Source organism: Macaca fascicularis, chromosome 4 (assembly GCF_037993035.2).
Source record: "Macaca fascicularis isolate 582-1 chromosome 4, T2T-MFA8v1.1".
NCBI lineage: Eukaryota > Metazoa > Chordata > Mammalia > Primates > Cercopithecidae > Macaca > Macaca fascicularis.
This window is the reverse complement of record NC_088378.1, coordinates 137928362-137946746: the sequence shown is the minus strand read 5'-3', so window position 1 is coordinate 137946746 and position 18385 is coordinate 137928362. Positions and strand designations below refer to the sequence as shown.

The following is an 18385-nucleotide window of genomic DNA, read 5'->3' as shown; positions in this document are numbered from 1 at the left end:
GAGGAGAGAGAAGAGGGGAGGAGGAAAGGAGGAGTGGTCTAAGGCAGGGGAGAGTTCAGCTGAGCTGCCTGCATGGATGTCAGGACCTGGGCACCGAGGGCCGATCACCGCAAGGCCCTGGTTATTTTTTGATTCCTAATTTGAAAGAAAAGGGGTGAGTCTCGGGTTGGGGGTTCATGCTCTCCTTTCTGCTGGGCTTCTTGCCCCATCCTCTCTGCAGGAACCTCACTGCAGCTTACCCTAAGCTGTGGCTGCTAGAGAGAAGGAAAGTCAGGCGGCAAGACGTTCAGGCAACAGTCAGTTAGACTGAGGACAATCAAGACGTTCAGGCAACAGTCAGTTAGACTGAGGACAATCAGTCCATCAACAAGCATTTTTTGAGGCCCTCTGCTAGGGCTGACCAAGCACCCCCAGTGTCAGGGGATTGCAGTTGGGGGCTTAGCAAGTCAGAGGGCAACTTCAGGCTAAGTGTCTGGTGAGAGAATAGAGGGTAGAGGACTTTGCAGAGAGTGAGGAGGGCGTCCTGGAGGAGCTGACTGGCTGAGAGCTGAAGGAGAAACAGGGTCATTTGGTTGAGTGGGGAGGGTGGTGAGAAGGGGCTGTAGCTACAGGAGAGGCTGTGCAGAGGCCCAGAGACAGGCAGGAGGAGGGGCAGGGAGGTGGAAGCTATAGGGAGTGGGACTGGGGAGAGATGGGGTAGGGACAAGGTGGCCTCACCACCCTCTGTCCTCAGCCTCTGGGAGGAATTTAGGTGCTTTATGCCAGGAAGAGTCGGCTCAGGCTTGTGTCTAAAACTCTCAAAGGTGAGCAGACAGATGCTGTCCTCCAGGAAAGTCCTAGCCTGGTTGGGAGAGGGGGCAGTGTGGGGAAGGAGAGGGCGAGTTCCTGAGATGTTGAGGAATCAGGCTGGTGGACCATGAGAGAGGGGGTGGGGGCAAAGGACAGGGTTCATCAGGGGACAGGCTTCAGAGGGGGTGGGGGCAAAGGACAGGGTTCATCAGGGGACAGGCTTCAGGTCCAAGTAACCGTGGACCAGTATTAGGCAGATCAGGCTACCCTGGACATCTGGCTAAAGTTCCCCTGGGCACTGGTGCCCCACCTGCCTTTCCTGGGCCGCTCCATGTGTGGATGAGGGGCTCAGCCTCTTCTCTGGCCAGAGACACTGCCTGCTTCGCTCAGGCCCAGGTTGCCCACTGGTCTGGTTCAGCCTCTCTCGGACTCATCCCCCAAGACCCCCTTACCCATCTCCTGGTCCCCCCAGATCTGTTGGTGCAGTACTTTCTCCATTTCCACGTGTCCATGGAGAACATGTTCCAGGATGGCCCCTTCTCCCTCACTGCTCATTTCACAGAGGCAAGATGGGGAAGGTGACTGGAACCCACTCTCCTGGCCCTTGCCCGCCAGCCATTGTCTGTTCAGTGCCCTCTTTACCTGCTCCAACGCTTGGCACAGCAGGAGCTGCTCAGCAGATGTGTTAGCAGCAAGAGAACAAGGGGTGGCTGGGCACGGTGGCTCACACCTGTAATCCTAGCATTTTGAGAGGCAGAGGCGGAGGCAGGAGGAATGCTTGAGCTCAGAAGGCTGAGGCTGCAGTGAGTCATAATTGATCATGCCACTGCACTCCAGCCTGGGCACCACAGAGAGACCCTGTCTCCAAAAAAAAAAAAAAAAGAACAAGGGGTGATGGAGAGGCTGCAGCCCGTGTGGGGGTACCTACCTGCCCAGCTGCCCTTGGGTGGCTGAGCTCCTCTCCCATCTCCACTGTGTGGATGGATGTGGGCCTCCCCATGCCCAGAGAGGGCAGAGCCCCACAGACATAACAGGAATTCCTGGGGTGCCCTGAAGCCTGGTTTAAAGTGGGGTGGGGGTCCCATGCTCCCCTCCCTGCCCCATGACTCCCCCTGCAGAGTGACTGACTGATCACATTTCACCAGGGAAGGCACATGGCCTCCTGTGTGCTCTGTCCCTCCCCCTGCCCAGCTGTGTGCTGGGCTCCGGTTACCTGGCCCTGGAAGAGGGTATGACCTCCTTTCCCCCCAGCCCTGCCCCACCTCCCCTCTCCCTCTCAGGCTGGACTCACACACATCCCTATTCTGGGAACCCCAGAACCTCCACAGGGATGAGCAGGAGGCCCTTCAGGTTCTAGAGGGGGAAGGACTTCCCACTTGAGCAAGATGGCCAGTGAGTGCCCTGGCCCCCAGGTCTCCAGGAGGGCCTGTCCACTTTCCACCACCTGCTTTCTGTGTTTGTTTTGCTGCTGTTGTAAAGAGCAAGGTTCCATATTGACTTCTTATTCTTCTATTTATGTAACAACATTTTCGAGCCCCTAATATGTGACCTGAGACGTACAGCAGTAAACACACACAGGGGCCCGCCGTCCAGAATCCATGATCTGGTACTTTCCTTATGCAATCATATAGGGCACTTTATTTCTGTTTTCCGACTTCAGCCAACTTCTCTCCATGGTCATTTCCCCAAAGCTCAACTTCCCTTCCAAGATGCCTGCTGCTCTACGCTTTCCATAGCCATGTCTGGGACCCACTTTGCTCCCTGCCTACCCTCTGGTCCTGGCTTCCGGAAATCAGTCCTGACCAGCGTGGTACTCTCTCTTCTGTGGACTAGGAGCATCCTAGGCCAGCCCATAGATGCCACCATTTGGAGGCAGAAAACGCCTGGGGCTCATAGGCATGCACTCACTATTTGGTGGGCAGGTCTCTCTCTGGCCAGCTCCCCGTTGGCCTCTCCCTCCCCAGCCTGGACTGACCTTTGAGGACTTCCCCCTTCACTGCTGCCTTCCCTGGCTGTTCATCCCTCACTATGTCCTGTGGATTTCATGCCCCATACGTTTCTCGAATTGGTCCCCTTTTCTCCATCTCTGTGGCCCTGGCCTGGCCCACCTTGTGGTCGTGGATGACTTCAGTAGCTCCTCATGTTCTCCCACATCTCTTTACAGCCTGCTCCTTTGTAATTGTAATGGCTCCTACAAGCCATTCTCCCCAGGGTGATGTTTAGAAACAATTCAAGTCATGTCACTTTGCTGCTTAATACTTGTCAGTGGCTCCATCCTTAGAATAAAGTCCAAATTTCACCCCCAGTGTTCAGCCCCTGCCCACCTCCTCAGCCCCACCTCACACCTGGCTAACTCCTCTTCATCCTTCAGATGCAAGCTCCAGCTCCAGTGTCACCACCTCCGGGAAGCCCTCCTGGCCCTTTCTAAAACAGTCTACCACCTAGTCCCTTTTTTTAGAAGTGCTTATGCCAGCTGTAGTTGCATATTTATGTGTGTGACTTGCTCCTTGCCTGTATCTCCTCCTTGGGGACAGTGACTTGGCTCATTTTGCTCAACGCTATGTCCTCAGCATGTAACCCAGCGCCAGCCTTCCAATACTTGTTTGGTGAATGAATGAATGAGTGGATAAACACGTGGACACATTCTGGGTCTCTGGCTTTCCCTCCCGGGTTCGCCATGCTCTGGCTTGCACAACAGCGGTTTCCTTTCCTCTCCCTGACCTGTTGATGGGGGCCTTTGGCTCGGTTGCTGTGGCTCTGTGGCATCATCCCTCCTCAACAGCTGCCCCCGTCCCTGCTCCCATGACCCAGTGTTCCTGCCCTAGAGACAACAACCTCCATCTCATTCTAGGATATGTCATCACCCCTTCCCACAGTGTAAACATGGGTGGCGGCTACAGACCTGCCCAGGTTCCAGTAAAAGCCCCTCCTCCCATGCTGGGCTCCCCTGTCACTGCACCCCAGCTTTTGGCACCTTCCTCTTCCTTCTCCTCCCCGCCGCCTCACTCCCGAGAAAGTGCAGGTTGGAGCATGCCCTGAGAGAGGTCAGTGTCCAGCCCTTCACAGCAAGGGGGACCTTGAGGCTGGGCGGCTTATGGCTTCCCTAGCATCACACCCCTGCTGGCCTGACCTGGCCCCCAGCTCCCAGCCCCACCCGGGAGCTTCCAGCCTGCGTGTTGGATCCAGTTCAGGGCTCTGCATCAGAGCCTGCCCTGTCGGGCTCCCAAACAGCTGAAGAGACTGGGGTAGGAGGGCCGGCCCAGACCACTACAGCCGGGAATCTGGGAGGTGATAAACTCTCTGGAAGGCAGACGGCCCCACTGACTAGGAAGCAGCAGGGGTGTTACCACTCAGGTCCTCAGGGACAGACAACCTCTGCAGGCCGTGTGTGTGTGTGTGTGTGTGTGTGTGTGTGTGTGTGTGTGTGTGTGTGTGTGGCCCTGGGAATGGGAGGTGCTGAGGGGAGCCATCATGCCCACCCTATGGCCATGATCAGTAGAAGCAGGTTAGGGGGCAGAGGGCTGGCCCTGCCCTGAGCTCTTCACATACTTTATCTCATTGGGTCCTCCCAATAGCCCTGTGAGGGAGGGGCCATCATTCCCCTCATTTCACAGTGAAGGAAACAGAGTGGCCAAGCCACGATTTGAATCTGGGGCCCCCACTCCTAACCCGGATTCATTATCAGGCAGCCCTCAGTCACACCTTGGTGCAAAGACACATCTCTACTCAGCGGGGAAGGCGCAGGTCACTCTTCCACTTCCCCAGCCAAGCCCGGGCCGTTATTTGGGCCTGGGGAAGGCTGGGAGGAGGGGAGGAGATGGCTGCCTCTGCACGTGGCCACAGGCTGGGGATGTGGCACTGGGCTAGCTCTCCCAGCAGTGCTGGGTCATTCATCCACATCCCCCAGACCACACCACATCTGGCTGAGGCCCAGGGAGAAGATATCCCTGCTGAGGGCCACACGGGGAGCTGGGACCCAGAGGACCCAGGGCTGCCACCTCCCAGGCCAGGATTCAGGTTCTTGTGGACTTTTAATCCACGCAAGAGCCAATGTGTGACATTGAGAAGCCAATTACACGCCACTGATATGGCAGCCTGCATCTCCTTTGTCCCACAGACAATCTGCGTGTAACGTTTATGAGGCCTTCACGGTGGCTGACATCAAGGGCTGCAGGAGGAAGGTGGCCAGCAGGGGCCCCACCCTGCCCACTGGTCCTTGGAGAAATTTTTGCTGCCCTCTCTAGGGTGGAGGGCTGCTTTCCTGAAGAGAACAGGCTGCCACCTGCCTTCCAGGCAGGAGGGGGAGACTGGGAGGACCCTGCCCTGAGCGTCTCCCCAGGGCATGCCTGAGCCCGCCACTCTTGTTGGTTTGACAGCTTTGTTGGCTCCACTCAGAGCAGTCCTTTAGAGAAAGAAAGAAAATCCTGGAACACCAGAGCTGGAGGGGCCTTCAGAGGCCACCTGATAATAGTCTTTTCATTTTCCAGGAGAGGAGAGACAAAGTTAGGCTGTAAAGAGGTGAGAGGCCCTGCCTGGGGTTGCAGGATGGCTAGTGGATGAGCCAGAACTAAACCCCAGTCCCAGAATGGCCAGTTCTTTCTGCTGCACGGAATCGAGGCTGGACTGTGGATGTGGACTCACCTGGGCTCTATTCTTCACTCTGCCATTTCCTGGTGATGTGACTGCGGATGGGCATCTTAACCTCACTGGGCCTCAGTTTCCTGATCTGTAAAATAAGGATAATTTTCTTTGGATTGTTGTGATGTTTCAGTGATATAATGCAAGTAAAAAGCATTTAGCACAGTGTATCACACAAGGTTCCCCCAAATCTTGAATATTGTTATTTTTACATTTTTTTATATTTTAGAGATAAGGTCATGTTCTGTTGCCCAGGGTGGATTGCAGTGGCGCAGTCATGGCTCACTGCAGGGCTCGAGTGATCTTCCTGCCTCGGCCATCTAAGGAAATAAGACTGTGAGTGTGCACCATTGTAGATTTTTTTGTAGAGTTGGGGGTATCACTGTGTTGCCTAGGCTGGTCTGGAACTCCTGGGCTCAAGAGATCCTCCTGCCCTGGCCTCCCAAAGTTCTGGGATTACAGGCATGAGCCACCATGCTTGGCCTATTATTTTTAATAACATGGGGCTTGGTCTCTGGAAGTGGAAATGATGTCGTCATACTGTCTAACTCTAATTTTAGATTCATGTCTTGACGTGGTTATGTTGTGGCTCAGAATATTTGAATCTGGCATTGTCCCCCAAATCCAGGACGTAAATTGCTGTGGGAGCAGAAGGTAGGAGAGATTCATCTACTTGCCATGGGGGTGAGGTGCAGGCCTCCTAGGAGAGAGGGCATGCAAGCTGGGCCTTGAAGGACTCCTGTAGTAATCTCCAAGCAGAGAAATGAATGAAGGGAACAGCAAGGGGGACAGTGTCCACAAAGGCCCAGAGGCCTGAAGAGCATGGCATTTCTGGAAGGCTTCAAGGTGGCTGGGTGGAAGTGGGGATGGAGGCAGGTAGAAGGATACCTCTTCTCTCCTCCCTCTCCAGGGGTGCCCATTTCAACTGAAGCCAGGACTGCAGCCCCTTGCCAAGACAACACTTTATAGCTCACATGGACTTTTCCTCATTCCACATGGGATTGCCCTGCTCTGGCCTCCCAAAGTGCTGGGATTACAGGCATGAGCCACCATGCTTGGCCTATTATTTTTTGAGACAGAGTCTTGCTCTGTCACCCAGGCTGGAGTGCAGTGGCGGGATCTTAGCTCACTGCAAGCTCCGCCTCCCAGGTTCATGCCATTCTCCTGCCTCAGCCTCCCAAGTAGACTACAGGCACCTGCCACCATGCCCGGCTAATTTTTTGTATTTTTTAGTAGAGACAGGGTTTCACCGTGTTAGCCAGGATGGTCTTGATCTCCTGACCTCGTGATCCGCCCACCTCGGCCTCCCAAAGTGCTGGGATTACAGGCGTGAGCCACCATGCCTGGCAGCCTATTATTTTTAATAACAGGGATTCCACAGATGAGGACATGGAAGCCCCAGAGGGAGTGGCCCCCCAGATACACCCAGCTGGGCAGGGGGAGAGCCAGGTGGGGACCCAGATGTGCAGACTCTCCTGCTGGGGGTTGGACTTTCAGACGTGGGTGGTGGGAGCTGGGGAGGATTAACTTGGGGAATGGGGAGGCGCAAGGCAGCATCTCTCTGCTGGAAGGAAGGTGCGGGGCTGGGGCTGTGATTGCTGGGCACGGATGATAGCCTGGGGGGCGGCCACGCGTGTTATTTATGGCTGTTTATTTGAGAGTCCTTCAGGGCCGCTAAAGTAATTGAATAAGTGAGGGTGAGCAAATGCGGGCGTCATTTAATTGTGGCAGAAAATGAAGTTGGTTGCAGCTGGGGGCTGCCAGCCCATTACTGTCGGCCCTGGTTTCTGCTGAGCTGGGCTGGCGGGGCTGAAGCTGCTATCTATCCTTGGCCTGCCCACACACTGTCCCCTGGCAGCTGGCCCCGCATCTGGGCAGGTTGGTGGTCAGGGATTTCGTTCTCTGGGCATCCCATTCCCCGTGGCCCCATCTCTGCCCGAGGAAGGCCCTGGAGGCTGCTGTAGACAGTAGAGGGGACTGGGAAGACCTGGGAGGGCAGGGAATGCTTGGAGTCTGGTGGCAAGACCAGGGGTTCAGATCACAACATCTGTAACAGCAATGTCAGCAGACACATACAAAGCCCTTATTATGTGCCAGGCACTGTTATAACCATGAATATGTATCAACTCAGTCAATCCTCCAGTAACTTTGTGGGGAAAGTGCCATTATTATCCCTTGATTGCACAGATGAGGAAACTGAGGCACAGGTTTCTGACTCCTCACACAGGGTTGAGAATCCCCTGGGAGATCCTGCAATTCTGGGGAATCCCCCGGGAAGCTGCAGCAGCCATCAGGTGAGACATAGTGAGACCTGGAGCCATCAGGTGAGACATAGTGAGACCTGGAGCCATCAGGTGAGACATAGTGAGACCTGGCCACGAGGGTCCCACACGCTGTGGGGCTCTCCTGAGCCCTGAGGACCCTTAAGGCCCTTCAAGCTTTCTCCCTCACACCTCTCTTATCTTAACCTAGCTGTGCCCCAACTGTCTGCACCCCTGGATAAGGCCAGGGCAGAAACCCAGACCCTAAGTTCTGAGGCCTGAGGAGGCCACTTGCAGGCATGGGCCCGCTCAGTCCCCAGAGCTCTTCTGGTGCCGTTTCCAGCCCCTGCAGGTGCAGATAAAATTAGGCCTAGAAGGCGAGAAGCCTGTTCACTTTCCCAGACTGGGGCAGTGACAGTGTCCCCAAGGCAGTGCCAGGAAGGGCAGCCTCGAGCAGATGGGGAGCGTGGGGGCAGGGGTGGGAGGCTGGGTCTAGACTGAATTGTCTAGACTGAATTGGAGGTGACTGCAGGCAAGTCCCTAGAGCTAAGGTGGCCAGAGAGCAAATAGAAATACCAGACGCCCAGTCACATTTGAATTTAATCCTGTGCGACTCAAATTTCAGTGGGGTCCTGTGTTTTGTGTGGCAGCCCTCCCTGCAGCTCCAGGCCTGTTTCTTCACCTGTCAAGCTGGATGTACAGGCTGCCTGCCACACTCACTTGGGGGGGGAACCCCCCCTCCCCCGCCGAGAGGCTCTGGGAAGACATCACCACATTACTCATTCTGCACACATGGCTGCACTCCCTCTCCGGGCCAGGCACAGATCTGGATAGTGGAGTTAATCAGGGAACAAAACCAATATAAACCCTTGCTGTTAACTGGCAGACAGCTAAAAATGTTTTATTTTTTATTATTTTATTTTATTTATTTTTTGAGACGGAGTCTTGCTCTTTTCACCCAGGTTGGAGTGCAGTGGCTCAATCTCAGCTCACTGCAACCTCCACCTCCTGGGTTCAAGCAATTCTCCTGCCTCAGCCTCCAGAGTAGCTGGGATTACAGGCATGTGCCATTATGCCTGGCTAATTTTGTATTTTTAGTAGAGACAGGGTTTTGCCATGTTGGTCAGGCTGGTCTCGAACTCCTGACCTCAGGTGATCCACCTGCCCTGGCCTCTCAAAATGCTTGGATTACAGGTGTGAGCCACCACGCCCAGCCTAAATTTTTTTTAAAAAGTAAAACAAGTAGAAGGTAGATGGTAGTGTGGTAGAGAAAAAAAATGCAGTGAATTAATGGTGGGGTGTATTGGGGGTTTCAGTGTTAAAGAAGTGGGTCAGGGAAGGCCTGGCCGAGCTGTCTTTTGAGCAGAGACTTGAGGAGGTAGGTTTGCCAGTGTGTAGATGTGGGAAGAGGAAGCCAGGAAGAGGCACTGCAAGCGGGGGCAGGAGCCAGGAAGCCAGTGTGGCTGGAGCAGAGGAAGCCAGGGGAGAGAGGTAGAGAAGAGGGTCAGGGGTGCGTGTGTGCGTGTGTGTGTGTGTGTGTGTATGTGTGTGAGACAGAGAGAGAGAGAAACTCTGGCTTCTTCTTTGAGTGGATAGGGGTCAATCCTAATCTAAACAACCTGTGAAGCCCAGTGCAAAATGAAATCTTGGGGCCCTTCTGAGCGTGGAACTTATTTCGTGTATCATGAAGCCAACCTTGGGGTCAAGGAATGAAATGGGGCCAGTGAGGATGTTTTGCATTTGTCAGGCTGGAGGTGACAGGGGTGCAGACCGTGGAGGTAGAGAGATGTGGCTAGACTATCCTTATTTTATAGATGGAGAAACTGAGTCCTAGGGGCTGTAAGTCACTAGCCTAAGAGCACACAGCTAGTAAGTGACCAAACCAGGAAGAAAACCCAGTTCAAGGTGTGTCCCCTGCTGTGTTTGCAACACCATCTTGGTCTCCAGCCTCACCGCCCCCTGCGGGACACTTGTAGGTTCCTGCTGGCTGCACTCTTCCCAGTAAGGGGGCCACAGTTACCTCCAGGTCTTCCTCTCCTAACTTCTCTGTCCTGGTCTTCACTGCACTGCTGCTCACCTGCTGCACGGTCCCTCCGGCCACTGCCTCAGCCTTCACCTCTCATGTGGAGGACACCCTTATCCTCTGCACACCTGGCCTCTCTGAGGCACAGCCTTCCTCATGCCCCTACCCAGGCTGTGGCAGTTCCCGTAGTGATGGGGTGAGTCTGGCCCCAGTCTGAGAGCCCCTCCTCCCTCACCTTCCCACCTGCTCCCTGAACTTGGCTGCCCAGATATACTTGTCCAGTGATTCCCTCCATTCACCTCTCTCCTCTTCTTGGCCTTCCCATGTTTTACCCTGATCACCAGGCCATCTCCTCCAGGGAGCCCTCCCTGCCTGTGCAACTGATGTACTTGCCCTCTGCTGAGTTCCAGAGGCGCCTTGATGTCACAGCCACCTATGGCACCCGCCCCACACTGAGTTCTGGCAAGGTTTTCTACACATTTACTTTCCCTTCCCTCCAACCTGCATCCTCCACCCAACTGGGCCGTGAGCTTTTTGAGGATAGAGGATTGTGTCTTTGTCATTCCTTCATTTGTTTATTTATCCATCCATGCAGCACCTGCTAGGTACCAGGCACTGTGCTAGGTCTCGTGGGATTTATAATAAGAAATCAGAGATGTGCTTCCAGTTAATCCCCACTGTGAACTCAACACTGTATCCGAGAACCCAACTAAATGATAGCAAAGGATGAAAAAGTGTGTGCCTGCAAGGACAGGGAGAATGAGCCAGAGAGGACTGTAGACGAGAGAGCGCAGATCAGAGAGGTGAAAAGAGACAGACAGGTGGTAACTAGCTCTCATCCAGCTTTCTCCATTCTGGGGCAGGCCAGCCATCAAGGGATCCAATAAGAAACAAGGTAAAAGTCTCTGAAACTGGAAGCCCCACGTACATCTGAGGCAGGGGGATCAGCTGAAAGCTCTCAGATAATGCCCTCCACCAAAATGAGGACATAAGCCAAGAAAGAGAATGACATGGCGTCTGGGAGGCAGGGAGTCCAATTCTGGAGAGTGGTGGAGGCGAGTCCCAGGGCCTCAGGGCTCTGCAGGCCTGGGGAGCGCTCCAGAGAGGGAAGATGCCATCAAGGGAACAACAGACTGATCAGATTGCCAGAGGTATGTGACTGCCTGGAGAGGAGGTTTAAAGTCTGGTCAGAGAGTTTGGGGTTAAACTGATGAAGGTACATAGAAAGCTCAGGGGCCAGGGCTTGGTGGCTCAGGAGTGTAAATCCCAGCACTTTGGGAGGCCAAGGTGGGAGGGTCACTTGAACCCAGGAGTTTGAGATGAGCCTGGGCATTCAGGGAGACCCATCTCTTCAAAAAACGAACAAACAAACAAAAACAAACCAAAAAAACTGGCCAGGTGTGGTGGCGCATGCCTGTGGTCCCAGCTACTTGGGAGAATCTCTTGAGCCCGGGAGGTGGAGGTTGTAGTGAGCCATGATGGTGCCACTGCACTCCAGCCTGGGTGACAGAGTAAGACCCTGTCTCAAAAGCAAAAACAGAAACCTCAGGGAATAAACAACAACCAATAGGAAAAGTAATTAACTTTAGGAACCAAAAAGTTTTTTTGTTGTTGTTTTTTTGTTTTTAAAATAGAGTCTCACTCTGTTCTCCAGGCTAGAGCGCAGTAGCGCCATCTTGACTCACGGCAACCTCCACCTTCCAGGTTCAAGCCATTCTCCTGCCTCAGCCTCTCGAGTAGCTGGGATTACAGGCACCCGCCACCATATCCGGCTACTTTTTGTGTTTTTAGTAGAGACGATGTTTCACCATGTTGGCCAGGCTGGTCTTGAACTTCTGACCTCAAGGGATCCACCTGCCTCGGCCTCCCAAAGTGCTGGCTTTACAGGCGTGAGCCACTGTGCCCTGCCCAAAAACTTTTACATTAAAGGAAATATAATCCTAATATGCTGTATGGCTCAGCTAGACTAATATTTACATGTTGTAACACTAATGTAAACATGGGATGCTGAGTTAAAAAAATTGTTAAGTATAGAGGCAGGATGGGGGAGGAGGAGTGGGCAATGGGCCAGTTAAATCCTCCTAATGGGAAGTTAAAATACAATCTTTGCTAAGTCAATAGATAAAATCGAAAATAAAAGAACCATGAAATTGTTGTGTATGCGTATTACATAGAACCAAGTTGGCCAACAGAGGTGGAAGTAGGCCTGGGGGTGGGTCAGGGACAGATGTTCTTTCTTCATAGCCATGAAGTCCTATTTTACTTTTAAAAATTATGTCCATGTCACTGTTTTCTTTTTTGAGACAGAGTCTCGCTCTGTCACCCAGGCTGGAGTGCAGTGGTGCGATCTTGGCTCACTGCAACCTCTGCCTCCCGCGGAGAGACTACAGGCACGCACCACCACGCCTGGCTAATTTTTTGTATACACGGGTTTTTGCCATGTTGACCTGGTCTCAAACTCCTGAGCTCAAGCAATCCACCCGTCTCGGCCTCCCAAAGCTTGGGGATTATAGGCATGAGTCACTGTGCCCAGCCATGTGTCACTTTTATAACAAACTTATTTAAAAAAAAAAAAGAAGGGAGGGGAAGGCCGTGCGTGGTGGCTCACTCCTGTAATCCCAGCACTTTGGAAGGCTGAGGCGGGTGGATCACGAGGTCAGGAGATCGAGACCATCCTGCCTAACATGGTGAAACCCCGTCTCTACTAAAAATACAGAAAAAAAAAATTAGCTGAGCGTGGTGGCGGGAGCCTATAGTCCCAGCTACTCGGGAGGCTGAGGCAGGAGAATGGTGTGAACTCGGGAGGCAGAGGTTGCAGTGAGCCGAGATCGCGCCACTGCACTCCAGCCTGGGCGACAGAGCAAGACGCTGTCTCAAAAACAAGAAAAAAAAAGCCCCTAGTATATGAGTCCATGCACCATCGTGGACCCCCCACCTTGCCCTGCTGAAGCACCAAAGGATGTGCAGTGCAGGTGGATCAGCACGGTGGCATGGCTGAGGACTCAGAGAGGGACTGAGCCTGCGAGCCTGCGGGAGGTCAGAGACAGATGCCCATGTGAAAAGCTAATCCCCACTGAGGGGTTAATTGCTCCACCTCTCAGCTGTCACAGGGCTCCTCAGCAGCTTGCTGATGCTCCATGTATATACACTGGCTAGAAGCTTTGACTCTACATTAGAAAGCAACCCCTGGGTGGGATTTAGCCCACGGCAGCCACCCCTGGAGAGGTGTTAGGAGTGCTCGGTAGAGACTGCACCCCTTCCCTTCCCCTATGGGTCAGCTGGGCTCAGGGTCTTATGTTTCCCAGGTTCCGTGTTGAATGCATGACCTGAGGGGTGAGGGCCAAGGTTTGCATATATAGTTTCTCATATGCATGTGTGTGCACAGGTGGGCACATGTTGACATGCATGTGAGGGCATGTGCCTGTGTGAATGGTGTCTTCAGTGGAGGGGTGTGAATCTGTCCACTCCCTGCACACAGGAACAGAATGGGGAGACTCAGAGCCCCCCTCTCCTGTTTGTTTTGTTTTGAGATGGAGTCTTGCTCTGTCGCCAGGTTGGAGAGCAGTGGCGCCATCTCAGCTCACTGCAACCTCTGCCTTCTGGGTTCAAACGATTCTCCTGCCTCAGCCTCCTGAGTAGCTGGGATTTACAGGCACCCACCAAGATGCCCGGCTAATTTTTGTATTTTTAGTAGAGATGGGGTTTCGCCGTGTTGGCCAGGATGATCTCGATCTCCTGACCTCATGATCTGCCCTCCTCGGCCTCCCAAAGTGCTGGGTTTAGAGGCATGAGCCATCGTGCCTGGCCTCCTGCAGATGTTTTTAGAGCTGGCCATTAGCCAGAGCTGTGTAGCCCACAAAAGAAGTCCTGGGAGCCCCCACCTGCTCTCTCGATGGGCCTCTGCCATTTTTCTTCACCACAAGGCTGTGCATCCTCTCTCTTTATTCCTTTGACAAACCTACTTGTAGGTGAGACTCTGAGAGGTTTGCATTTTTAAAAAGGACGAAATGTTAAACTAAAGGAATGAATCTTTAATGGTGGAATTTCAGGCCTCTTCCTCTTAGGTGAGGTTTTGTTTGTTTTGGCTCTGGCTTGGTTTTGGCAGGGAACCTTCCCTGTGTCCCTGGAACCACCCTGAAGCCCTAAGATCCCTCCTGGACCCTGTCAGCTGGGTCACTCTCCCATTTCGACAGAGCGTTTCCTGGGGTGGGAGTGCAGGTGACGGACATCAGCTTCCTTAAGCTCCGAAGTAGCCCACCTGCCAGGGACCCATGCCCTCTCTGCTCAGTCTTCAGTCCGTCCCCTTCCCTCCTGTCTGCCCTGCTCTGATACAGCCTCCCCGAGGGGAGGCCAGGAAAGATCCACCCCCACTCCTGAGGGGCCGGGGCTGGCCAGGCCGCGGTGGGCAGAGGGCATCCCAGCCACCTCCGCATCTGACTCCACAGCTCCGAGACAGTGCCAGCTTTTACCTGGACTTAGCCCACCTCCGTCCCTGGGGCTGCAGCTGCACTCTCTGAATGGGAGCCTCCAAGAGTCAGATGCAGAAATAAGCCCCTCATCTTCTGCTGGGGCCCCCAGTGGTAGGCTCTGGGGGCTTTGTGTACCAGGGCAGGCTGCAGGGATGTATCAGGCTCTCCCCTCCTCTCCAGAGTGGGGGACAGCTTCGTACTCTGCCTGCCACACCCACTTCTCTCCAGGGCAGCCCTGTCTCGGGCCCCATGCTCTGCAGGCCTGCAGGACCAAAGAGGGAGAAGCCTGGGTGTCTCTGTTTGGCGGAGCCAGCTGGGATGAGCGTCTTCCTCATCCTTCCCAGGGCCCGGTCTCCTCATCCTCAGTCTCCTGGCCCCAGGAGGGCCCCAGTGGAGCTGAGAGGGCTCAGTGCTGGGGGTGGGGCTTGACGGACCCTGGCAGCCTGCTTTGTGGCACTCAGAAGGGGAAGAAGATCTCAGCCCTAGCACAGAGGGCTGGGAGGCTCAGGCACAGAGAGCCTGGTCAGCAGGCCCCATGTTGGCCACACGAGTGACCCTTCTGGGGGCCTGAACCCAGAGCTCTGTCTGCTGGGACGCCAGCAACCCTGCTGCAGCCCTGCAGCCTGCCCAGAGCCCCTGTGTGTTCAGCCTGGGGCTCCTCACTGGAGGCCTCAGAGCTCCCCTCTCCTGTGGCCCCAGCCCAGCCTGGCTGCTGTCCGTGCCCTGGCCTGACCCCTGCAAGACACTTGTGAGAAGCTCTCAGCCTGGGCTTAGGGCCAGTGGCTGGGGACTCTGCCCTGAAGCAAGGCAGCCTGAGCCCAGTGTCACTGCTGTCCCCAGAACGGGTGGGGAGGTTGGCCTTCCTCCCCTCCTGCTGCACTGCTGACCCCTGCTGGCCACCCTCGCACACCCTCCGCACACAGGCATTTCTCCACAAGGACCTGCTGCTTGAATGCTCCCAGCACAGGGGGCTCAGCACCTTGCACAGCCTGTTCCAGTGAGAGACACTTCTGCCTCTCTGAAAAGTTCTTTATCATTAGCTGAAGTGTGAATATTGGTACTTCTATCTGTTATTCTTAGTTATACTGTCTGTAGTCACATGTTTTCATAATAACGATAACAACAACAGATACTGTCTGTGTGCCAGGCGCTGTCCACTATGTCATTTAATCCATTCAACAGCTGCGAGGTTGGTGCCTGTGTCATTCCCATTATACAGGTGGGAACGTGAGGCCCAGAGAAAGTGTGTCATCTAAGGCCACCCAGCCAGGAAGTCAGGAAGCCACTGAACTTGGGATTGGAATCCAGGGCCCAGGCCTTGCCAGCTGTGCTGTGGACAGCACTGCCGTCCCACACCCACCATCTGCTTGTCCCTCTCTGGCTGGTTCTTATTTCCTCACCAGGCCCTGTGGCCCCACATGAACTCACTCTTCCTCCTCCAGACCTTGCAGCTGAATTGACTCTGCCTCCTGGAAGCCCTCCAGGGACAGCAAAGGGTGAGAAGTGAGCCACCTGCCCCCTCCCTCCTTATCCTCTGACAGGGAGGGGAAAGGAGGGAAGGGGATAATGGGGTCATATCTGCATGTGGTGTGAGTGGGTCTTCAGTGGAGAGGGGTCTGATCCTACTGCTCCCCTCCCCTCCAGACCTGAGGTCCTCACTCAGAGCCCAGCAGGGCCCCAGGAGTCTGCATTTGGCAGGCTGGTCTGGGCCTGGTCTCACACTGACCTTTGGCAAGATGGCCATGGCTGTGGCAGTGGGGGTGACATCTTCCTACAGTTTGTGCCCCAGCCCTGCCCAGCAGACACCAGGTTCTGTGGGGGTCTCAGTAGTGCTGAGAGGGCAGGACTGGGGCACAGACTTCATTGCCCCTCAGAGGACAAGGAACAGGGAAGGGCGTGGAGGGGTTTCCTAGGCTCCAGCCTCCCTGGAGCACAAGGTCACATGCCGGGTGAGGAGTTGTGTGGGAGCATGAGGGGTGGGACTCCAGGCAGTTCTGGTTCCCAGAGGTCTGGAGTCCCCCTTCCTTTTGTGACCCTTGGCCACACTCCAGGGCTACAGGGCTCCAATCATGCTTAGGAACCCTCAGTCCTGGCTGCTATCCCAAACTCCTTCCATTTCTCAATTTAACTACGGAGACCAGGCAAACGGCTCCCCAAGGAGAGGTACCACGTTCAGGAGGATTTGGATTCCTGTGGGTGAGAAACTCGGCCCAGCTTTCGTCAAAACCTTGCATAGAATCACACCATCTTGGTGTGGGGCAAGACCTCAGTGCATGCATCCAGCTCTATCCGTCCATTCAGGGCTAGCATCCCTGCTGAGTGACCACGTAACTCTGCTTACATACCTCCAGTGACAGAAGCCTCACTGCCTCTTGCGGCAGCCCAAGGCCTTCCTCCTCCTGTAGAGCTGGGGTTTCTTTTCAGAGGCTTTCGCTCACAAAGCCCAGCCCTGCCCCCTTAGGCGTCCTCAGAACCAGCCTAACCCTCCCTCCTATAATGTTTAGGAGAAATGACCATCTTCCTGCTGAACCTTCTTCCCAACCAGAGCCGAGAGAGAGAGCCAGTAAGAACCCCCTTGGAGAACTGGGAGGTGCCCTTCAGAAGGGAGAGAGGTATCTAACTCCCAACCCTCAGCTGCTGCGAAAACTCCAAGCCCGGCCCTCTCAGCTTTGGTGGGAGAGTGGAGAGAAAGTTCTTGCAAAACTGACCTGTTTTCCCTGCACTTTGGAGGATCTCAGAGGCCCAGGCCAGACTTGCAGGGAGTTGTGTAAAGAGAGAGGGATGGCGGTGCCCTGGCCACGGGGAAGGAGAGACAGGGTGTGGAGGAGGCTGTGTCCCTGCCCAGCAGATCCTGGGCTTCAAACCCAGGTGCCCTGACTGCTGAGCCCCCACTGCCCTCCCCAGCCTGGATGCTACACCTTTATTGATGCAGCCGCAGACCAATCCTGCCCCTGCCAGCCCCTGCCAGCCACTGATGCCTATAGAACTGACCATCATCATTAAACCCCCAAGCCCACACCAACCCCAACCCCCTACCCCTCCCCACCTCAGGCCACCGACTGTGGTGGGCATTTCACTTTTTTCCTCCTGTGAGCCTCATTCCTCCCAATTCCTCAGCACATGGAGGCAGGACACAAATAAATAAATAAGGTGAAATAAACATGTTTGTCCCTGTTAAGTTTCATCTCGTTAGAGCTACCCCATCGCTCTGGCCTGTCAGCTTCTCTTTAGATCCCAGCTCTGTCATCTGGCGTATTTGCCATCGTCCCCCCCAGCTGTGTGGCATCTGCAAATTTGATAAAGTACATGGAGCATGTTTGTCTCAGAGGAAACCCCTCCCCACACTGGCTGGCTGGAGCACAAGCGTGTGCGTGCGTGTCAGTGTGCCCACATGCGAGCATACACGCGCACACACACGCGCGCACACAAGCACTTCCCTCTCTGGCCTAGGCTCCTCACTCCCGTCCAGTCACCTTCAAGATCCTGGTGGGGATTGTGGGCACCTGCTCCACACAGGGCCTGCACTGAGCAGCAGCACGCTGTGCACATGAGTCCCTGCGTGGGATGGGACGCTGTGAGATGTCCACCCTACCTCACTTCCACTTCCACTGACTGACCTGGTTGGGCCCTGCTGGCTTCTTCCACCAAGCTTTGGTCAAGGCTGACTGGCTGGCATGGGCCCTGGCTCTCCTGGGACTGCTGTGTGGCTCTGCCGCCACTGCTAACCTGCCTGTGCAGCACCCAAATGTGCAGCCTCATCCTCCTCTCTGCTGTGGCTCTGGCTGCTGCTGGTGGAGCCGGCATGGCTGCGTGGCATGAGGACTCCTTGCCTGTGCACCTACTGTGCGCCGCTTCTTTCATTCTTCTCTTCAGGGGACTCCAGACCTTGTGTAGGTGGTAATTGCACAGTGGGGGTAGCCAGCTTGGAGGGATTGGCTGCAGTGCCTCACTACAGAGTCTGCCAGATACTGCCCTGGTCTCTGTACCAAGGCTTAGCAGAGCCAAAACATCCTAGGGCCTGAATAGGCCTTCCAGAGTTTTCACATCCATTCTCCACCTTCCAGGCACTGGATGTTGGAGGGTAGAGGACTCAGGTGTTCCCCCCACCTCCCCTACTGCAGTGTGTGTGTGTGTCCTCCCCTCGGGGAAGATGGCAATAGCTAGTTACCTGTAGCAGCTAGCACAGGCCAGTGGATGCTGCAATA

General features: G+C 54.7%; 1 long non-coding RNA gene across 1 annotated transcript; it reads left to right on the top strand.

Annotated features, from left to right (window-relative positions):
• The first annotated feature begins 40 nt into the window (after positions 1-40).
• LOC135970644 (uncharacterized) lies at positions 41-5617 on the top strand. Its single transcript, XR_010586440.2, has 2 exons — positions 41-154; positions 5277-5617. It is a non-coding gene; the product is annotated as an uncharacterized lncRNA (long non-coding RNA).
• Positions 5618-18385: the final 12768 nt, after the last annotated feature.